General features: G+C 46.6%; 1 protein-coding gene and 1 long non-coding RNA gene across 3 annotated transcripts in view; one reads left to right on the forward strand and one right to left on the reverse strand.

The window, feature by feature from the left end:
- Positions 1–23,828, forward strand: part of IQSEC1 (IQ motif and Sec7 domain ArfGEF 1) — a 150,445-nt gene that overhangs the window by 34,540 nt on the left and 92,077 nt on the right. The window lies entirely within an intron of this gene.
- LOC307103321 lies at positions 13,956–21,780 on the reverse strand. Its single transcript, XR_013813806.1, has 3 exons — positions 21,514–21,780; positions 16,793–16,995; positions 13,956–14,923 (listed from the first exon to the last, which is right to left on the reverse strand). It is a non-coding gene; the product is annotated as an uncharacterized lncRNA (long non-coding RNA).

Below are 23,828 nucleotides of genomic sequence, written 5' to 3' on the forward strand. Positions count from 1 at the left end.
GCTCCGTACTTGGTGGGGGACACTTGTTTTGCACTAGGAGCCAGAGTCTGGTTGTGCCCTTTGATGAGCCACTACTCTGTGGTCATTCCCCACCAGAGTGCACGTGCTGGCCTGTACACCCCCTCAGAGCAACGCTGAACTGGGGGACACAGGAATGCCCTTCAGGTCACCCGCCCTGGCACCCAGTTTTATGCCTGGTTTTTCACTTGAGCTGGAAGATGGCCAAGCCTCTGAACCCATGTGTGGCCAGAGCCCAACAGTTGGGTTCAAAAGGAGAGAAGAGAAACAACCCCAGACCCCCCCCCCCCCCCCCCAGGAAGCAGGAAAAGACGAGCTAAGAGTTGCTTAGAGTGCCAAAATGCCCCAGCCCAGCCATTGAGCATCAGCACCGAGGCCTGAGAGAGGCAGGGACAAGTCCAAGGTCACACAGCATCATACTGTTTTCAGCTCTCCAGCAATCCAGCCATCCTTGGGGAGTTACTGCCTGGGAACACTCAGAGGACTCAGTGTTCCCCACAGAGGTCCCTGCCATGGAGGGACAAGGAAGAGTTCCTTTGTGGGGACTCTAGTTTACAACCGTTAAGTAATTTGGATCTCATGACCAGAGTCGCCACCCTCTCTCAAGGCTGCTTAACCGGGGGTCATGGTTGCCAGCCACTGCGCTGACCAACCTACCCTGCCCTGTCCGCCTTATTCTTGCTGGCCCCACAACCCCCATGGTTTTAGTCATGCCCCTTCCCCATTGTGCAGATGGGAGTGCCAAGACCAAGCCGGAACTGGGACCCATTGTATCCTCAGCTTTCCTCTACATCAGCGTCCTAATTATTGAGGTGAGAGTAAGCTAAGCATCTTAGTATCCCTAGCCAAGAAGAGGACAGCCATCCTTTGTTCCTGTGGTAATCTTCCTGTCACTGGGGTATGCAAGTTGGAGTGAAAACTCACTGGTCTGGAGGCTATGAATATGGAAGGTTGACCAGATGTCTCATCACTCCCCAATGGTCCTTATAATTAGGGGGCAGGGATGGGGTTGTTTGCTCTTATAAGGAGGCACTGTATTTCTTACATGAAAGAGGTTGGGTGAAGGCCTCTTCTGTTCGTAAGGTCTGTGTGTACTGGGTCCCATACACTGCCATTGCTTAGCCGTGGTGTTCACTGCCACCATGAAGTGTGGCTCACACTTGCTTCTGGGGGCAGCATCTCCGAGTGCCCACCGCCTTCCCACTGGACCCAGCTTTGCCCTGTGTTGGCTCCTGCACACCCCACCACCTGGAAACCTCTGTTCATTCTTACCCTCTCCTCCCGACATCATTCTCTTGGGGTACCACTGTCCTGAACAGAAGAGCGGTGTGCAGGAACTCAGGTGGGACTGACTTTAGACCCTGGTAAGGCACCAGCCTTCAAGACCCCCCTCCTCCCTGGATACGCAGTGGAACTACCACAGCAAACGCCGAGCTGTCAAGGCAGGATGCAGGCAGCCAGGTTCTCAGTGACTCTTCTGATCTAGCACGTTTGCAGCTCAAATCCAACAAACCTTTTTAAAACATGGGCTTCTCTTTGCCAGACCCTGTCATGGATGGCTCTCACATACATTATCCCACTTCATCTGCAAAACCACAAACCCACCTATTAACGTGTATGAAGGTTCTAGAAGCATAATATTAAAACAATTAAATCAACCCCGCAAGGCAGCAGTGCGTCCTCCCACCCACCACTGTTGATAGTCTTTTCAGAACTACTCGGATGCCCTAGGGCCCCAGAAGTTTTGAGTTTGTATTAGTGTGCCCAGACATCTTGGGGGGAGGGGGGGGATTCCTCTGGGAAGAGTGCTCTGACTCAAGTGAGCAGAGTCCAGGCTAACCCACATAAATATAAATCGACGGTGCCTGCAGTGGGACTGGAATCCTGTGCGGGAGCGCGGGTGCGCACACTGCCCCTTTAGGCGGCAATCCCAGCCTGCACTGTGCCCCAGCCTGTTGGAACAAGTCTCCTCCGCAGAACAGTGAACTCCCTGAGGGTAGAGAGGTGGCTGAGGTGCCTCAGGGGCTACTGAGTTTTAGTTGTGCTCAGCTTAGCTGAATCCAAACCAAAAAGAAGCTCCCTCTCACTGGAGATAGCCAAACTGAGGCCAGAGAGCAGATTTATGTATGTTAGCTTACATGCCCTGGAGGGTCATTTAAGCTCCAAGACTCCCAGAGCTAAATTAATTTCTAAATATTATCTGAGAACTTGGTGAAAGCTATCAGGATTGTAATATAGGTTCTTTTTTAATTTTTCAATTACAGTTCACGTTTAATATTCTGTACTAATTTCAGGTGTACAGCATAGTGGTTAGACAATCATATACTTCCCTAAGTTGTATTTTACATCCCACTGATTATTCTGTGACTACCATTTTGTACTTTTTTTTTTTTTAATTCTTACCCGAGGATATTTTTCCATTTATTTTTAGAGAGAGTGGAAGGAAGCAGGGGAGACAGAGAGAAACATCGATGTGAGAGAGACACATCAATTGGTTGCCTCCCACACGAGCCCTAACCAGGGCCAGGGATCACCAAAGTACATGCCCTTGACTGGAATTGAACCCAGGACCTTTCGGTCCATGGGCTGATGCTCTACCCACTGAGCCAAACCAGCAAGGGCCCAATTTGTACTTCTTAATCCCTTCACTTTTTCACCCATCCCCCCAACCACCCTCCGCTCTGTCAACATTAGTCTTTTCTCTATTTAGAGTCCACATATAGGTGAACTCATGGTATTTGTCTTTCTCGGTCTGATTTATAGGATGATAATATACTGTCTTTAAAACGCTAAGTGTCCACATTTTTAATAAAGCAAATTGAGAGTATTGTGGGAACATTTCATTATTCAGCTCATACAGATGCTGCACTAGGACCAAGCATTGGACTTAGCCAAGGGTCTTGAGGATTTGGTATGGAGCAAAGAAGAAGGAAGGTTAGTGTCCAATAACAAATCCATGTGCATCTGCTGTGGTGACTGTCACACACACCAACTTGGGAAGCTTGGAGGTCTGAGAGCTGAACTTCATATTACTTCAGCAAATCTCTTTCTGTCACAGAGCTGAAAAAGTTTGGAAGAGACCATAACATACTTTGGAGATTGCAAGCAGCACCCAAAAGGGCTGGGGTGTATGTGGGGACAGGAAGTGTCCCAGGGGAGTGCATTGGCTGAGAGCCAGCCTGTCTCTGGGACGAGGTTCAATCCTGGCTCTCAGCTCCCTAGCTTTGTGACCTTGGACAAGTCACCAGACTTCCCTGAGCCTCATTTTCTCCTTTTTAAAATGAGGTTGATGGTAGTGCCAATTATAAAGAGAATTCTGTGAAAGTGTGTGAATGTCATAGTCAGTTTTTATTTTCTCCTCTGGGGATCTCATAGAAGCCACTAAGTATTTCAAGGATTTCAAAGTCTAAATGGAAATGTCAGCTTCATTCATTTACTCATTCAACAAATACTTATGGAGTGCCAACTGCAATACCACAGGAGCAAAGCAGACAAAAACCCTTCTCTTCAGGAGCTTTTATTCTAGCAGCAGGACCCACAACAAATAAGAGAACAAATAAAAGAACCTCAGAGAGAGTTAAGTGCTAAAAAGAAGGTTGCTCTAGTTGGTGTTAAAAGTGGTATGCAGCTGAAACCGGTTTGGCTCAGTGGATAGAGTGTCGGCCTGCGGACTGAGGGGTCCCAGGTTCGATTCCGGTCAAGGGCATGTACCTTGGTTGCGGGCACATCCCCAGTGGGGGTTGTGCAAGAGGCAGCTGATCTATGTTTCTCTCTCATCGATGTTTCTAACTCTCTATCCCTCTCTCTTCCTCTCTGTAAAAAAATCAATAAAATATATATATTTTTTTAAAAGTGATATGCAATGGAAGAATTCTTCCACATGCAAGAGGAGAGAACCTTGGTTTGGGCTCTGTGCGATCTAAATTCCAGTCATGTCCCTGCTGGCTTCTGACTTGCTGTTCAACTTTGGGCAAGTTCCTTTCTGTCTCTGATCCTCTTTTCTTGTCTGTGAAATGAGAGTGGGAGGAGCCCACTCGGCTCAGAAGCCCTGGGTGGCTGGGTGGCTATCATGTCGAGGCTTCACCACCTGGTGGTGCTACAGTCATAGTTTGTCCCTGCTTGTCTTTCCCCTTCCACACATACCACCCATACACATAGCTAAATGTGATATGTAACCCGTCACACACAAAGATGGACAGGTTACATATCACTTGTTCTCACTGTCTTACCACCTATCTGAACAACTTTTTATAATATAATTTTATGTTACTATTTTTTTAAATATGTTTTTATTTATTTCAGAGAGAGGGAGAGGAAGTGAGGGATAGAAACATCAATGAGAGAGAATTGTTGATCCATCAGCTGCCTCCTGCACGCCCCCTATTGGGATTTGAGCCCCAACCTGGGCATGTGAACCTGGGCATGACTGGGAATTGAACCATGACCTCCTGGTTTGTGGGTCAACGCTCAACCACTGAGCCACACCATCCAGGCATATATTATCTTATTTTTTTGAGCTCTCTATAAATAGATGTAGGCTGTAGATATTTGTTTGGGTCGGGCTACTTTTGCTCAAAGTTGTGGTGTGTGACTCATCCAGTTATGAATAGCTATGGTTTGTCCTTGTCAGTGCTGTATAGTATTTCACTGTGTCACAAGGCCACAGTTTCTGTATCCAGTCTACTGTGATGGACTGTTCTTGAGCCTGAGTCCACGCACACGTGGCATCAACTTCTCTAGGCGTATACCTTGAACCGGGTGGTAACACATACACAGTGCCGCACTGGGAGTCATTCCCTCCCACCTCTCCCCTGCTCAGTGGCGCTCCCTATTGTCAGCCCTTGTCATATATGCTCACCTGGTGGATGTGAATGCTTTTTCACTGCCATTTTAATTTGCATTCCCCTCACTACTGATGAGGTTGGGTATTTTTGTGCATTTACAACCACTGGGATTTCCTTTTTGGTGAAATGCCTCTTTAAATGTTTGCCCACCTTGGGCTGTTGTGTTTTGTTTTTTTCTTGTTGACTTGGAGGATACTTTAGGTGTTCCAAATTTTAATCCTTTGTCAGTTGCATGTGTTATAAATATCTTGCCTTTTTCACTTATGAGATGAATGTCATAATTTCAGAGTTCCTAATTAAGTAGACAAATCTGTCTTTCATTTTATTTTTAATGTTTTGTGTGTTTTAAGAACTTTTTTTCTGCTTTGTGATCATGAAGAATCTCCTGTATTTATCTTTTTCATAAGGTCTTTAATCTACCTGGAATTGATACTCTTTTATGGTGTGAGGTAAGGGACCCATTTCTCTCTCTCTCTCTCTCTCTCTCTCTCTCTCTCTCTCACACACACACACACACACACACACACACACACACACCATTACCCAGGCAGCTCTCTCTCTCACACACACACACACACACACACACACACACACACACCATTATCCAGGCAGCCCAGCACTGTTTGTTGAGAAGTGTGTCCCTGTCCCTTATCTGCCCACCCCCACACCCCCCCCATCATTCCATGTAGCCATGCTTTTCAGGGGCAGGCAGGAGCCCAGGACTGAAGGCTCTGGCCTAGCAGGAGCTGGTAATCAGTGCTAACACCTGAGGGCAGGGCGGACAGCCCTCCCCCACTGGACCAGCTGCTGCTCTTGCCAAACAGGTCTGTGGGGCTGTGGTCTGTCGCATATCTGGCTGGTGCTGACTTGGGTTCTGGTGGATTAAGCAGGGGCTCAAGGTTTATGACCTGAACTGACCACTGCACAGGTGGTGGAGGAGGGAGGAGTGCAGAAGGAGCTCATCTACGGGAGCCACAGGAGGCCCCGGAGGCCAGCAAGACAGAGGCCCCCACCCAGGGCACTGGACCCAGGTAAGGGAGGGCAAAAAATGGTCGCAGCGGAGTCTTCCCTAACCAACTCTGTCTGGAAAATAAAAAGTCCTTTTTTCCATCTGGATCTGTTTGGGGCAGCCCAGAGACAAGAGGTGGCCCTGTGACAAGGCCACAGGCTGTAGCACGGACCTGCCAGGTCCTTGGCCCCCATGCAACCCCATGGGAGCTCACACACGCGCACTGGCACTCAGCCCACCAGTCTCCCGAGGGGCTTTTTATTCATTTCAGTGTCCAGGGCCTGCCCACTGGATAGGGAAGGGCCACTGCCTCCCTCCAATCGCCTTCCAGACCCTGGTGCCTTTCCCTAGCGCAGTGCCTGGCCCAGCAAAACTGGGCCTTCCTGCTCCTGGAGTCGGCAGGGCCGGGAAGAGGGGGGAGGGAATGGTGTGGGGGAATCTTCACTCCTGCCTTGCAAGGTAAGGAAGATTCACCCATTTAATAGATGAGGAAACTGAGGCCCAGAGTGGGGCTGTGGTCCAGCTGGGCCTGGCCCAGGAGGGTAGGATGGACCCCGAAGATCTCAGTGGCTTGCCTATATGACCCGGGAAGTTTCAGGCTATGACACACTCCTACCCAGTTACTTTCAGAGTAGAGTTGCTATTGCCTGGGGCTTTCTGGGAACTCTGGCCCAGGAAGTTCCAGGAGCAAGAACCAGTGCTTCTGGGCCCAGCTCAACTTAGACTAGTGCTTAGGACTTGGGCTTTGTCTCCTCATTTGTGCAGTGGGAGGTGACAATCATTGTACCCACCTCTTCAGGTCCCTCTGAGGCTGAAATGTAACCTGCCCAAAGGGGCTTCAAACATGGCCAGCTCCCAGGAAACCTTAGCTTTTGTTTTTATAGAGAAGGCCAATACCCAAGTGCCCTTCCTCCTCTGAAATTCCAAGCTCCTGTCTGTTTCCTTTTTCCTGAGCTCTCCATTTATGTGTTTATTTCTATGAGTTCAATATTTGCTTAGGAAATACAGGCACATGGTAAAGAGGTTATAAGAGGATACAATGAAAACTACATCTGTCCCACCCCTCCCACTCCTCCCAAGAGCAAACATGAAAAGCATTTTTTTGTATAGCAGGTCAGAAATATTCAAAGGATATTCAGGGTGTCCCCCCAAAAAATGTATACACACTTTAACAGCTGATAGCTCAATTTTGAAAATGAAATGTATTTTAATAAACACTGCCTTTATAATTATTCAAAGTTATGTATACATTTATTTATTTACACACACACACACACACACACACACACACACACATACATATACATACATACACACTAGAGGCCCAGTGCACAAAATTCGTGCATGGGGGGTTGTCCCTCAGCCCAGCCTGCACCCTCTCCAATCTGGGACCCCTCGAGGGATGTCCAACTCCCGTAGGATCGGGCCTAAACGGGCAATCGGACATCCCTCTCACAATCCAGGACTGCTGGCTCCCAACTGCTCACCTGCCTGCCTTCCTGATTGCCCCTAACCGCTTCTGCCTGCCAGCCTGATCACCCCTAACCACTCCCCTGCCAGCCTGATTGATGCCTAACTGCTCCCTGCCAGCCTGTTTGCCGCTAACTGCACTCCCCTGCAGGCCTGGTCACCCCTAACTACCCTCCACTGCAGGCCTGGGCCCCCCTAACTGCTCTCCCCTGCAGGCCTGGGTCCCCCCCAACTGCCTTTCCCTGAAGGCCCGCTCGCCCCCAACTTCCCTCTTCTGCCGGACTAGTCACCCCTAACTGCCCTCCCCTGCAGGCTTGATCGCCCCCAACTGCCCTCCCTTGCAGGCCTGGTCCATCCCAACTGCCCTCCCCTGCTGGCCATCTTGTGGCGGCCATCTTGTGTCCACATGGGGTCAGACATCTTTGACCACATGGGGGCAGCCATCTTGTGTGTTGGAGTGATGGTCAATTTGCATATTGTTATTCTATTAGATAGGAGGATTAGATAGGATAGAGGCCTGGTGCACAGGTGGGGGCCGGCTGGTTTGCCCTGAAGGGTGTCCTGGATCAGGGTGGGGGTTCCCTTGGGGCGTGGGGTGGCCTGGGTGAGGGGCCTGTGGTGGTTTGCAGGCTGGCCACGCCCCCTGGCAACCCAAGCAGAGGCCCTGGTATCTGGGATTTATTTATCTTCTGTAATTGAAACTTTGTATCTTTGAGCGGAGCCAAGCCTCCTGCTCGCTCCGTGGCAGCCGCCATTTTTGTTGGGATTTATTTATCTTCTATAATTGAAACTTTGTAGCCTTGAGTGGAGGGCTGGGCCTGCCAGGGTGTGCGGAAAGCTTGGCTTCCTCCATTGCCGGGGAAAGCCAAGCCTCCTGCTCTCTCTGTGGGCGCAGCCATCTTGGTTGGGTTAATTTGCATACTCACTCCTGATTGGCTGGTGGGCGTGGTTTGTGGGTGTGGTGGATGTATGGTCAATTTGCATATTGCTCTTTTTTTTTAGATAGGGTGTGTGTGTGTGTGTAATATGCTAATTAGGCCAGATGTCCTTCTGGATGACCTTCCAGATGAAGCCCCCCCCGCCCCGCATTGTATTTTATATAATAAAAGCCCAGCAACTGAAACAGTGGAATGACCAGAGACCAGAATGACCACAGCCCCTCACCCCAGCCGGCAGCCCCCCAGTGAGCGGTTAGGGGCGATCAGGCAGGCAGGCGAGCAGTTAAGGGCAATCAGGGAGGCAGAGTGCTTAGGGGCGAGCAGGCAGGCAGAGGTGGTTAGGGCAGTGGTCAGCAAACTCATTAGTCAACAGAGCCAAATATCAACAGTACAACGATTGAAATTTCTTTTGAGAGCCAAAATTTTTAAACTTAAACTATATAGGTAGGTACATTGTTATTAACTTAATTAGGGTACTCCTAAGCTGGCCTTTGCTAAAAACTCAAGGGGCCAAAGGGCCACATGTGGCTCACAAGCCGCAGTTTGCTGACCACTGGGTTAGGGCAATCAGGCAGGCAGAAGCAGTTAGGGGTGATCAGGCAGGCAGGCAAGCAGTGAGGGGCCAGCATCCCAGATTGCGAGAGGGATGTCCAGGATTTCAAGAGAGTGCAGGCTGGGCTGAGGGACCCTCCTACCCAAGTGCACAAAGTTCATGCACCGGGCCTCTAGTTTTAAATAAAACACCCATTAGCTTGCTCTGCCCCCATCCTGTGACTTCCTCTGGACCTTTAAATCCATTCACTGGGCCAGAGCCTGAGCTGCTGCTTCCTTCCAGAAGGCACACATATTTGTGGATGCTGGCACCAGACTTTTCTCATGAGCAGGACTTGAGGGAGGCTGCAGCCTGGCACGGGGCAAATAGAGGGACTGTTGAGCAGCAAAGAATGGTCCCTCTGTGCCCAGTAAAAGCCTAAGTTGGAGACCAGCTCCTCCTCCCCACTCCAGCAGATCTGGTTCTGGATTGAGGGTGGAGCCTGGGGACCCAGCTCAGGCCCAGTCTGGCTGCCAGCTGGCCATTGGGTGACCGTGAGCCAGCCCTGGGCTCTTCCTATCTCCTGACTCAGTGCAGAATCCCAGGGCATGTGGTGGCCTCAGTGAGAGGACTGACGGTCTGTCTCCTTGAGGACCCAAGCAAGCCACACATCACCCATCCCACCTGGGCTAAAACCCATGACGTGAGCTGGGGTTTTTGCCGCCTTCCTGTTAAGCTTTGATGGTTCCCATGAGGCAACTTGTCAGTGTTAAGTTATGTTGACATTTTCTTGGTAGGCCTGTGACTCCTGGACCTGCTGGTGTCTTATCTGTGCCACAAAAATCTCTTCCAGGGTCTGAGAAAAGAAAGTGGCAGGTGGCTATATGTGGCCACATGTCCTGTATGCATGAATATGAGGCCTCACCAGAAGGGCTCCCTGCCCCCTTGATGTTGGGAGAATGGCTGGGACCCAGGGTCACAGTCACCAGTGCCCAGTGGGGCAGAGCCCCAGGTGCTTCAATCGAACAATTGTTCAGGTACATGCTAAGAGCAGTGAGCAAGGAAGAATGCACTCTTGCCAATCTGTGGGCCTGAAAGGCTGTGTTCACCAGAAGAGGGCGCCCTTTACAGATTCACAAGCAGGGGTCCTGAATACTGGTGGTGGAACCAGCCTTGAGTGCTCACTGGCAAAGGAGAGGTGCCTGGGCATGGGGGTCTCCTTTCCACTTATGTGGTCTTCCTGTACCCAGTTTTCCAGAATCTCCCTCCAGGCTCCTGCTGGTAATCTAAGGGAAAAGAGAACCCCACCCCTCTCCTCCATCTGTGTGCGCAACTTAAGTAGACCCAGCCAGGTGAATCCTCAGACGGAATTAGGCTGTATGCCTGGCCTTAGGGCCTAGGAATGGCTTGGCTCAAATTATATCTAGATCCACATCTCATCTCTAGCTCTTCCTGAATGTCTCCTCCTGGTCAGAATACCTCTGCACCTTATCATCTGTTAATAGCCCCCAGAGCTCAAGTATGAAGGGTCCTTACCTTAGAGCCTGCCCCCTTGGGAAGTGAGCACTGTATTTATGAAGGCATGTTGATTTAAGGGCAGAGACTCCCATGAACTGCAACATCATTAATTTCACCCACAACTATTTCTTGAACTCCTAGTATGGGCCAGGCACTGCACGGGGGCGGGAAATAAATGGTGCGTACAGCAGACAGGAACCTTATCGTCATGGAGCAGTCCGGGGAAAGAGAGGGAAAGCTCTCGTGAGCAGTGTTGACCATGTGCTGGCAGGCTTTGCTCAGTGTGCCTGAGAAGGTGAGGCAAGGCTTTCCTGGAGGACCTGAGGTGTGAAGGTAAAGTAGGGTTAAGTAGGTGAAAAGAGAGGTGGGTGTGCCAGGCAGAGGAAACGGTAAATGTGAAAGCCCAGGGGCAGGAGCCAATTTGCTGACTGTGAGGCTGCAGCAGAGTGGGAAGAGCAGAGGCAGGCAGAGGCCAAATCCACAGGGGCTTGTGGGAATGGCAAGGAGTTTGGTGCTTGTTTCTTTTTTTCTTTTATATTTTTAAGTATATTTTTTATTGATTTCAGAGAGGAAGGGAGAGAGAGAGAGAGATAGAAACATCAATGATGACAGAGAATCATTGATCGGCTGCTTCCTGCACGCCCCCCACTGGGGATCGAGCCCACAACCCGGGCATGTGCCCTTGACCTGAATCGAACCTGGGACCCTTCAGTCTGCAGGCCGATGCTCTATCCACTGAGCCACACCAGCTAGGGCAGGTGCTTGTTTCTTAAGCAGTGAGGAGCCGGGGTTTGAAGCAGGGCAGTGGCATGTTGTTATTGAAATGTCTGTGAAATTGGGTTTGATTCCTGACCCAGCTGCCCTCCCTCTGTACAACAGTGAGGGTTGAGGAGGAGTGTGTCTTAGGCTGTGCAGGCAGGAAGAAGGAAGCTTGAATGAAGAAACTTAGTGTAGGATACAGAGGCTGGCACAGCCACCACCCTCTGGGCACCTGCCCCCAGGCTGGGGCACCCCCTAGTCTGCTGGCTGTCTTGGGCCTGGAAAGGCCAGACTGCAGTTCTCCAGTGGGGCCACAGGTGGCGCCAGCCTCCCCAGCAATGGCAGATGGGACAGAATAGCAGGGACCAGCCCTTTGAGAGGTGGGCTTGGGGACTGCTCTGGTCAGGCCCAGGACGAGCTAAGCTTTCCCCTGTTCTTCACCTACAGCCTGAGCCAGCAACCAGACTGCTGGTTTGGTGGCTCCAGCCTGCAGTTGCCACCATCCCGTCTTTCATCCCCTCCAAGGACTACTCCATCAGCTGTGCCCTGAGCTGTCTTTTTAAGCCTATCTAAATTTGCCGCTAAGCTTGACCAGGGACAGCTGGGTGAAACCAGTCTTTGCAGGGGAGTGCTTGGGTCCAGATCTCCCCTCTGCAGCCTCCAGTCAGTGAAACGCAGATTATGAAGTTCTGGTCTCACATGTCTTTAACGCCTCTTTATCACTCAAAAAAGGCTTAATTATATTTCATTATTTTATAGACAGTAATATAATCACATGGTTCAATAATCTACACAGCGAACAGTGAGCCACCCTCCTAGTCCTGTCCCAGTTCCCCCAGAGGTATTTTATGCAATACAGTATTATTATTGTGTGTGTACTCTTCCCCATCTTTATTTTTACCCAAATACAGCATTCTTCACCTTACTTTTTTCACTTAGCAATGCATCTTATATCTCGTTCCCTGGAAAGCATCCCTATTCTGTTTTATGCTGCCTCTGTAACATCAATTCTCCATACTTGTAATCTCTGTTTTAAATCGACAGGTCCTCACGCACAGACCTTCTGCTGAGAACAGAATCCAAGCAGTATTTCATAACAGTGTTTTCATGAATATATTTTGGGGGAAATTCAATTTATGCTCAATGAGGCTGGCATTTCATTGATGTGGCAGATACAAATTTTCCCATTAAGGAATTGGTATACAGTGCTATGTAATCCTCGGGAAAACTAGCCTGGGGATAAGTCCAGGCCACTCTGCCAGCTGTCACCCACTACATACACACCCACAGGATGAAGCCACTACTTCATCCTCTGGCCTCACACTTCAGGTTCCACATATCTGCAGAATTATAATTGTATTTTTCCAAGCCACCGAAGCCTTTGCCCATGCCATTCCCTATATCTGCAGGGCCCTTCTCCTAGGCCACCCAGAGAATTCTCATTCATGCCACAAATACCAGGACAGCTGTCAACTCTTCCCTTCCCTGACAGCTACTCCACCACCTCTCAGTCATTCCTGCATCTGACCCAGGTTGCTCCCAGGATTGCAGCGATTATCAAAGCATACCAGGCATCAGAATTTGCATTTCTAATGACTCCCAGCTGGGACTGTGGCTGCTGCTGCTCCTGAAGCCACACTCTAAGAAACACTGATGGAGTGGAAAGATCATAGGCTGAGTGTCGTGTACCTGGGTTCTAATCTCGGCTCCAACACTAATGGGTTGTGTCTGTGCAAATTACATGCCCTCTCTGGGCTTCAGGGCCTCATGATGAAGTGAGATGCAAACCCACCTCATAGAGCTGCTGTAGGGTTATGTGAACTTGGGTGGCCACAGGGCTGGCACCATCAACTGTGAGTTGTCCCGTCCCCTGACCCACGGAGCTTCCAGAGCATGAGTCCCACATCTGATTTCTCTCTGCATCCTCTGAGACACCTAGTCAAGGCCTGACACATAGTGGGTGGTAATAAATGGGGAGGGGGGGAGTCGTTGAACACATTTAGGGATGCACATGTTCTCAGTTATAGATTTGTTTAAATAATGAATAAGATGTCACATGTACCCCGCCTCCGTTAGTTCCAAATCAGGGGAGTCAGGTCAGGCTGGTTGAAGCCGTCCTCCCACTGGGAGAGTGTTGTTTAAATCAGTCACATAAAGAAGCCTGCACGAGGATATTTAAGCCATTTAAGAGAAACTGTTGCTTTAGGAGCACGTAGTGGCATCCATTTGCAAAACAGGCATCCCCAGCACTTATTATAAATGAACACAACTACTCATTCAAGTAGAGGCCCACTGGGGCCGTGGCTTGGCACCCCATGGCAGCTGTTCTGCAATATGAAGGCACTTCTTAAGAGTCAGCAAGCCACTTCCCTAACAGCCCTTAGAATGTGGATCAAGCCCTGCCAGGCGACTGAATCCGCCACAGCCATATGGGGTCTCTGTACCAGGGCAAGCCCTCGCAGCTTTCTCTCTCTCTGTTTTTTCTAGGTTTCCTCAGTTTCCCCACTCCCTTTAATGCAGACTGGCTCCAGTTTAAGCAAAGCTACTAGGAAAGAAACCAAATATATGAAGGATGTTTATTTGCTTTGCCAAAGGGTGTCAGTGTTATTTTTTAAATAAAATCATTAGCTGACAGGTTCCTGTAAGTACTAGAGATAAGAATCAGTGTTTTTGAAAAACATTTTCACCTGGCCCTTTCAGAATATATGGCATATGAAGAAGGGTGTTGGCTCAGATGGAATAAGACAAGGGTGAGAATGGGGATCAGGAATGGGGGCTTTTCCCTTCCTGGCTCACAAGTCTTGCACCACCCCTGTGTTTGTCCCTGAGCCAGAATGAATCTGGTTCAACAGGATTCATTCATTTATTTGACATTTATTGAGCACCTACTGCACACCAGCACCACCTGGGTACTGGGCTACAGTAGTGAACAAAGTCCCCTCCTTCACAGAGCTTCATTCTGATAGAAGAGACAGATAGTAAATAAGTTACCAAGTAATTAAGCAAGATAAAAATATAGGCTGTGAGATGGGCTTGAAAGGGAGTAAAATGAGATCAAGAGAATGGGGTGTGCGGGAACCCCTTTCATATCCCGCGTGGTTCAGGGTTCAGGTTCAGGTTCAGGGTTCGGGTTCTGGAGGAGGCCACACACAAATGAAAGAGACTAGAAAAATATTAATTTGGCAATATTGGGGGCCAGGCGGCAGCCCACCTCTAGGGGGAAGACTACCCCTCGCTCTGGCCTTGCAATCCCTTTTATTAAGGTTTGGGATCCACCCATAGCCAGTAATAGCCAATCAGCAAGGATTTACATAAGATTGACAGGTGGAAGTTGCTTCATCTACCAATGTCTCAATCAGAGGACAATGGGCGGCTTCCGACATCTCCCCCGTTTCTTTTCTTTAAAAAAATCTTTCATCTGCAGACTAGAAATAAACATATAAGAACAAAAAATGAGACAAGCAATAATGGTTATGCTGAGAGGCAAATGAATCAGTCTGTAGTAAGTTTCTTTCTGGGCCAACAGTTTTTTGAGTCCCAATTTCAATGTCCAACAGTTTTGAGTCCCAGTTTCAATGTCAAACAGTTCCTTATGTGTACATGTCAGCAATGATATCTCAATTCTGGATGGTGGACAAATGGTGGCAATGCAGGTCCGACCCTCTCTGGTTTGGTCCTGGGCAACCTGCAGTGATGCACAGCTGCTGACTGCTAGTATGGCAAGCATCGTCAGCATCTTCCATCTCTGGACTGTTTCTCCTCTTGTCTTCATGGCTGGAGCAGTCCTGTCAATTTCTCTCTGTTGCAGGAATCCATGTGGTCTAGGAGTTGTTTTCTGAAAATATACAAACATATTCTCTACCAAAAGTTAATAAAGGAATTATTTCTATAAATTTGACTTGGGATCCTTTTTATTTTTGCCAAAACGATTTTCCTTTGGCTTATTTTGACACCATGTGTGTTTTTCATGGGTGTCTTGTTGTTAGCATTACAAATGAAAATTAATTTTCTAAAGTAAAAATTTTCTAGATGTAATTTATTTACAGGATATTTTTTCTTACATGATATTACTCCACTACCCCCCCTTTTTTGATTAATGGAGGCTTTTAGAAATTTTATAATGCAGTCTTAATAACTTTAAATTTTAATTTTTTGCACAAAAACATGACTGCTTTAGGTTCATTGCATGTTAAGCAATTTTACCATGAGATGAACTATCAATAGAAATTTTAGTTAATACTTTAGGAACAGCTTTTTGTCCAGTACAATTAAATTTTCTTGAATATTCACTTATTTCAATTAGCCAATTTAAATTAATCTGAAAACTTGACTACTATTTTACTGTCAAATTTAATACTCTAACAACAATCTTAGTTTACCCTGTAAATATTAGTGGAAAGGATTATTTGCATTCTTGAGTAGGCCCTGAGCATTCCTGGTGCTAGCCTGGATTTAGATATAGGGCAGCTGCTGTCAGCCAAGTCTCTGTCTGTTACCTGGGTCCCGATCTGAGCTGGGCATGGGAAGCTAAGCAGCCATCGGGTCAGGAGACCTCCCTCAGAAGGGGTGAGGTTTCAGGCCTCAGCAAGGTTGGGGGGGTGAGGGTCTGTGCCCCACCTCTGTTGACCCCCAAGTTCTCTCCTGATGGCCCCTCTGCGACTGTGCCTGTCTTAGGTTGTTCTTTCCCTGAGGAATCTTAACCATCTCTGGCTAACCAGCCATCCTTCAGGGCCAAGCAGGGTGATGTGAGGTTCAGTTCTGTCTCCTTGGTAGCCTATGCCCCCGTGGCCTCCACACCCAGCACCTGCCTTGGGATCCCCTCGCCTGCTGGCGGGGCCCTGGCACTGATCACATATCTTGGGGAACCCAGGTTTCTTATCCAGGGAGGGCCCAGCTCACACCATTGGGCGAGAGACAGATCCATGGTACCAGCCATCACGAGGCTTCAACCTCAGCATGAACAGAAAGCTCAGGCAACAGCTGTGGGCAATTGGATTGTGAGAAGAGGGTCCCTCTTGGCCAAAAGGGCAAGAGGGTCCAATATAGAATGCTCAGGTGCCTTCCCAGGGGGCCCTCTACACAGTGGAAGGGATTAAATCCTTTCATGTCCTTTTTAAATTGCTGCCAGACATTCAAGGAATTAGTTTGTAAGTTTGTTTGGGATAATTGTGCAATATGCTGTAAAATATCAAAAATTATAATGACATTGTAGAATAATATGTAAGGATATTCTTTGCTCTAGGCCATGGCGATTCAATTTCAAACTGGCTGTCAATTTCTTTTTGTATAGACAAGGTCTTAGTTACATTTTCTGCACCTCTCCCAGGAGCAAATAGTGATAGTCCCCTCCTTTGGTATCCACGCAAGCCAGAAACCTCTCTTTAATTTTACACACAAAGGGGCAGTGTTTTGAATTTGTGTCATACAAAGGGGAAGCTGGGTGGCGACACCTGTGTAATTATATTTCCTTGCCCCACCCATGTTTCTCCTGGATGACCTAGGTGTTTGGTATTATTGGTGACTACATTAGGCGTGGGATCAGCCCATGTAAGGGGTCTTACCCATGAAGGGTCAGGAACATAAGTCCAAAATACTTCCCCATTTGCCCCAGGTAATATTACCGTACAGCTGATTACTGCTAGCATGGCAAGGAAAACGTTCTTAGGCGTTCTTGGGGTTCTGGTTACCTCACAAATTCACTCACCTTTCTGTACCATCTTCTTTACCATGCCCCAGGTGGCCTCTGGGCTGTTTGTTGTCTGGCTCGTCCTCCTCCTGCTCCTCATCTTCAGTGGATGGCTTGGAGTTGCTGCTCTTTGTGGCTGAGGTAGTTGATTGTCTGCAGCTGCATGGTGTGGCTCCAGGCGCAAGGTCCTCATTAGTCTGGCTAGTTTCTCTCTTGGATCCCTGTTGCAGTTTAATATTTCTAGCAGGAATCCACACATGTTTGGAAAAATTCTTTGGAAATATACAAGCATACCCTCTGCCAAAGGTTAATAATGGATTGGGTCCCGTCCATAAACCAGATTCGGGATCTTTGCATTTAACTAGACCATTTTCTTTTGTTTTATTCTGACACCAATGTAGCTCCATAGGTGTCTTTCCATCAGCATCACAAGTGAAAAAAATTTAAAGTAATTAAGGCTTGGTGCAGCCTACCCGCAGGTGATTTCTCCATAATCCCCCCTTTTTGTTTTTCAAGTTGGGATTTTAGCCGCTGATGCTGTCGTTCAATAATGGACTCTCCTTGGGAATTATATGGTATTCCTGTAATGTGCTGAATTTTCCACCTTTTACAAAATTCCTAGAGATGACAGCTTGTGTAAGCAGGCCCATTAACAGTTTTAATAATTTTTGGAACTCTCATGATGGCAAAAGCGGCTAGGCAATGATTAATAACCTGTTTTGCCGTTTCTCCTGTAGATGCAGTAGCCCATATTACTATTGAAAAGGTGTCTACAGAGACATGTAATGCCCCAAGGCGTCTAAAGAAAGTATAACGCGTTACATCATTTGCCAGATATGGTCTCTTAGCAAACCTCTAGGGTTGTCTCCTGTGTTATGCCCTTGAGGTAGATGTAACATGCAAGTGGGACATTCCTTAATAATCTGTTTTGCCTGTTGTCGAGTGATTGAGAATTGTTTAGACAGCATTTTGGCAGACTGATGTAAAAGCTGATGAGATTCTAAGGCTTCTTTTAATAAAGCAACCAATTGATCAGCATGTGCATTTCCTTTTGTTAAAGGACCAGGTAAGACACTATGAGCCCTGATGTGAGTGATATAAAAAGGATATTGTCTCTGTTGTGCAACCTGCTGAACTTGTTTAAATAGTAAAAATAAACTTTGGTCACTAAGCCATTTCAACCGGGCAGTTTCAATCCTATTCACTAAGTTCGCAATGTAAAAGGAATCAGAGACATTGTTAAGAGGCTCTTGGAAATCCTGCAATGCAGCATTAATAGCTTCTAGTTCAATTCTTTGTACAGAAGAATTGGACTAGAAGTCATACTGATCAGTATGACTCGGTCTGAATTTACTGTGTGATAGGCAGCTTTCCCGTTAGATGATCCATCAGTAAAAACAGTTAAAGCTCCAGGAATAGGTTCCTGCCTAGTATTTTTTGGTATAATGATGGAGGTATTATATAAAAAATTGTAGTAATTTATCTTTTAATAGGTGACAGCTAAGTTCCCCTGAATATCCACTTAACCCAATTTGCCAATTTATATCAGTCTGAAATAACATTTCTAATTGCTTCCTAGTGAGGGGGAAGTAGATACACTGGGGCTCTTCCCCTCTAAGCTGTTTACAACGTTTTCTAATTTGAAATATTAACTGGGCCAATAGTTCTACATATGTAACCGCAGTTTTAGAGGATTGATGCCTTAGGTGGACCCATTCAATAATGGTAGGAGAGTTTTTATTTTGAAAGATGACTCCAGTGGGACTATTTGCAGTCGGGTTAATTTGTCCCAATAAAGGTAATTCGGGCTGTACCCGTGCTACTTGGGCTGAGGAAATTGCCTGCTCAATTCTTAGCAACTCATTCCTAGCTTCATCTGTTAATGTTCGGGGAGAGGAAAGATTAGAGTCACCTCTAAGTAAATTAAATAAATTTGTCATTTCTCCTGTAGAGATCTTCAGATAAGGTCTTAACCAGTTAATGTCCCCTAATAATTTCTGAAAGTCATTTAAAGTTTTAAGACAATCTTTTCTTATCTCCATCTTCTGAGGCCTAATGCATTGGTTTTCAATTACAATCCTTAAGACATTTGAAGGAAACCTCTCTTTATTTCCTTCTAAAATAATTTTCAGGCTACAGAGAGTTTCATTTAAAAATCTTTGTCACATGAAACAATTTCTCTTAAGGTTATGGTGACCATTAGTATGGATTAGATTTAGTATTTTAATAATAATCCTCAGTTTATCCTGTAAATACCAGTGAAAGAGATTTCAAATTTCTCCTTTTTATTAAGCTAGAATTTTATTTTTAAAGAGTATCCCCTTAGGCTTATTTGCATCCACAGAGGGACCATGGGAGGTCTTAGTAACTTTCTTAGAATACTTAATCAAATTTCTTACAAAGACATTGGCTTATTCAAAGGGAGGGGTTGGACCCTATGGCTTCAAGATGGTGGCCCCCAGGGGACCGGCAAGCCTTGTGGCCATCATGGCAGCTGTCCAATCTGTTCCTTCAAAAGTCAGACAGTCAAAATCACATTGCAGACAAACAGAAATCTCACTAGCTGTTTCTGGTCTTTATTAGAATTGTTTATAAAAACATTGGCTTTTCATTTAGCTGAAAACCTTGATTATAATTTTAAAAGCTAATTTATTTAAGTAATTAAAGTAGCTATCTTCATTTAAAAAGCAAAGCAAATTTAATAAATGTTTACATCTGATTCACAAGCTGCAAATGTTGCCCCGCTTCTAGCTTAATTAAGAATGCAGGCGGCTACGGGCTTTTTGTCATTTTAAATTCTGCTGTTGGATTTTAAGAAATATTTAATTACTTCATTTTGCCCTTCTTAGAGGCCAAAACCTTCATAGTATTTAAAATATAGTTATTAATTTTTATTTGATAAAGCTTTCCATGCAATTTCAAGTATATTAGATCTGTTAAATTTAAAATATTTCCTTTAAGAAGAGAGAATAAATTTCTTGTATTACTCCGGACACCCTTGGAGCTTTCCAAGAATCATCTCTCTATTACAGCCCTGAAATTTTAACATGGAAAAAACCATCAAATGTATATATATATGTGTGTATATATATATATATATATATATATATATATATATATATGTGTGTGTGTATATATATATATCCATATATGATTTAAAGATTATAATTTTTTTATAATTATCTTAAGATATCAATTAGATTTTAAACTAGTTTTTGCATAGAAAAATTTTGGTTGGGATCACAGAATTAATCCTCTTTTTAAATTAGACCAATAAGCAACTTATTTTGAATTCCTAATTATTTTCAGAGAAAACACAACATTTCTTCAACAATTTTTATACTTTAGGCATTTAATTACCACAACTATATAATTTCTCCCAATTTAACTTGCACTTTGAACTTTCAAAGCTGGCAAGTCAAACATTTAGCAGTTTCTAGATTAATAACACTTTTATATTCTTAATCAATTAATAGATTCAATTCTGTCCTCTAGGTTTTTTATTAGCCAATTTAAATTTTAATTTTTATTTGCCAGTGGCTCTGGAAAACCAGGTTTGGTCTATTCGAATGTAAATTACCACATTTTCAAAGATGGCTCCCGTCGGGAAACTGGTCTACCTGTCTGCTTGTTCTACTGGGGGAAGCAAACCTGTAGCTGAAGTTCAAATGCAAATTAACACATTCTTCAAAGATGGCTCCTGGCAGGAAACTGGATTACCTGTCTGCTGGGGGAAGGGCATCTACCCTACCCCTTCCTCCATTAACAAAGGGCATAGCCAGCCCTCACCTGGCCTGTTTAGATTTTTTATAATTAATACATTATTTATCTATATTTCAACAATTTCTTTGAGATTCTAGAGTCAATTATAATTATTTTAAAGCATTTACTTTGGATAAATTCTATAACAGAGACAAATTTACTTATTTTCTTGAAGGCCTTAAAAGTTAACTTTTTAACAAGGTTCATTAGCATTTTAAAAACTACTCTTTATTATGGAAATGCGAATCCTGTTGCTGGAACTAGCTTGAATTTCTTTCGAGAAGACTTTTTCGCCCTTTTTCTTAGGAAAAAAAACAGTTCTGGGCTTTTCTTTTTCTGTAGCTTTTGCAGAGAGACTCCAGCTTAAAACCCTATCTAATATGTCCAAAAAATGGACAGTTGCGTGCATTTGTTTTTAAGCCGGGCTTCTCTCCCCACGAGCACAGAAATTCCAGACACATTTCTAAATTTTTAAGGCGAGAAGACTTTTTCATGGCCAGAAAGGAAACTTTAAATTACTGGGAGAGTGGAAGTCCATATTGGCTCGCCACATGTCTCTCCCTTCCCCCACATCCTGCTTACTTCGGGGGAAGTTTCAGTAACACATCTGGCCGAATTTCTTTTCATGCTTAATAGATAAAGACAGATCTCAAATTTTTTCTTTCTTTTTCACTTTCTGAAGTAATAACTAACACCCAATTTGGCCAAGATTTGCATTTCCCTTTGAGTTCTTCTATAATTTTTAAACAAAGCATTGAGTAATCTTATTGCGGGAGAGCAGATAGCCCTGCCCTCTCCTGCCACCTTTTAATTTCTCCGCACCAGAGACGGCTTCAGCAGTGGAGTTTCATTTCTTATTACAGATTTTAAATTCCAAATACAAACTAAGATTTTAATTTGAACAAGAAACCACATTATTTTATCAACTAATTCTTCCCCATTAGCCTGACTGAAAAAAATGTTCCCACCCTACTTACAGATCCGGTTTCTGTAGCTGGCTGTGGGCTTTGGGTGTGGTGAATTTCCCTCACCTCTTTTCGGTGAATTTTCCACACCTTTTCTCAGTGTATTTTTCCTCCTTCGCTCTAGGCGAAAAATATCATCTCCGCCAGATGTCCCACATTTGGGTGCCAGTTGCAGGAACCCCTTTCACATCCCGCGTGGTTCAGGGTTCAGGTTCAGGGTTCGGGTTCTGGAGGAGGCCGCACACAAATGAAAGAGACTAGAAAAATATTAATTTGGCAATATTGGGGTCCAGGCGGCAGCCCACCTCTAGGGGGAGGACTACTCCTCGCTCTGGCCTTGCAATCCCTTTTATTAAGGTTTGGGATCCACCCACAGCCAGTAATAGCCAATCAGCAAGGATTTACATAAGATTGACAGGTGGAAGTTGCTTCAGCTACCAATGTCTCAATCAGAGGACAATGGGCGGCTTCTGACAGGGGTGTGCCTCACCTGGGGAGGTCCAGGGAGGTCCCTTGAAGGAAGTGACAGCGAGTGTGTGCTGTCTTAGAGCTCTGGAGTGTGGAGACTTTAGGCCTGGGAGTTGAGGCTTGGAACCACCGAACTCAGTTCATCCCTGGTCCCAAGCTCCCAAAGGGTTTCATAACAAGGGACACTCTGAGAGTGGGTTCAGCCCTGGGACTGGTTTGTTGAGGAGGGAATGGAGAAGCAGGCACAGGCAGCTGGGGAAGAGAAGGGGCCAAGGCAAGGGCTGCCTCCCTGATTTGACCCCACCTGGGCCTCTAAGGCAGCCTCAGCAGAGCTGGCAGAAGCCTCAAGTCCACCCCGGTGGTTGCTGCTATTCCCCTCCCGCTTCTCCCAGCTGTACTCCATGCCAGAGGGGAAGTAGGGCATTCCCTAGAAAGGGAATCAGGGTTTGTGACCCGGGTCCTAGGAGCTGACTGAGTGTGAACAGCGGGGGTCAAAGCATGCTGAAGGACCCCTTTTCTCTTTCTGGATGATAGGATGAGGGTGGCAGGGGTAGCACTGACCTCAGAGGGTCACCGGGAGGCTCACGTGAAGTGGCACGTGCGAAGCATCCATCACAGAGCCTGCATTCAAGAAGCACCTGTGCAGGGAAGAAGAGGCAGAGCCGTGTTACGAACATAACACACTCATGGTTGGGGCCAATGGGCTGCGCTCAAATCCCTATCATCCAGGCACTGCCTGATGTCCTGAGCTAAGTTACTAAACTCTGAGCCTCAGTTTATCTATAAAAGGGAGGGGTTTTGAGGATTTAATTCAATCAGTTCTGTAAAGTGCCTGATTCAGAGTATGTGCTCTGTGTGAGAGGATCATGACTCTGAGACAGGTAACAACCCCTGGAGTTAAGGAAGAGGCAGGGAGGTGAGAAAGGAGGCTCAGAAAGACGCGTGCATTTTGCCAAGATGGAAGTTCACACGCCGGGTGAAGGGAGCTGGCCTTCAATGCTGTCTTGGCCGGGCCCCACCCTAGGACACAGCATCTGTTTGCAGAGGCACTTGGTTGTGCATCAGCTCTGGTGTGAGGCACAGGGCCACCGTGGAATAGAAGAGACTGCCTGGCTCTGCAGGCTCCTAGGTGCCCAGCCCTGGCTAGGCAGTTACAAGTGTCATTGCCAAACCTCACACCACTCCTACAAGGAAGGTCTGTCCCCACTTTGTGGGTAAAGGCATGGAGGCCCCGGGAAGCTGAGTAACTTGCCTGTGGTCACCTGGGGGTGGAGAAGGATGTCTGTCCAGCACTGCTGGGCACCGGCCTTCCTCTTCTGTTTGGGGCAGCGAACTGGGGCAGCCTGGCCCCATGTCCTGCCGAGAGAATGGCACCGAGGAGCAGCTCTGGGACAGCCTGGAGCCATTTTCTGGGAACTGTCCCTGCGGGGGAGCTGACCACTCAGAGTAAGCATTGTGGATCTTACCCTTTCCTTCCTGAGGATCTGGCAGGGACTTTCTTGTGCCGCCAGCCAGGGAAAGGAGGGTTGAGTATGAGAGGCTCAAGAGGGAGCACTTTTGATTTTATCTTGGGGATGGCAGGGCACCCTGATGGGAAGTTGATGACGGTGTGATTTGGGGAGGGTGGGGATCAGGGTGAAGGCAGCAGCTCAGTTTTTTGCTTCTACATTTCCTTCTGATGTTGTCAAGCCCCTTGAATCCTATAAGAACTACAAATGAGCATTTCCCATTTACTTTAATAGACTCATAGCTCAAGTAGAAGCCACAGTTCTGTTCTCCGTTGGCCCTGCCCCCTGGACTACTGGACAAGCAGTCCAGCTCACTCAGCTGGGCCCAGCAGGGGGATGGGCTGTACCTAC

The sequence above is a fragment of the Cnephaeus nilssonii genome (genome assembly GCF_951640355.1).
Source record: "Cnephaeus nilssonii genome assembly, chromosome: 7".
Classification (NCBI taxonomy): Eukaryota; Metazoa; Chordata; class Mammalia; order Chiroptera; family Vespertilionidae; genus Cnephaeus; species Cnephaeus nilssonii.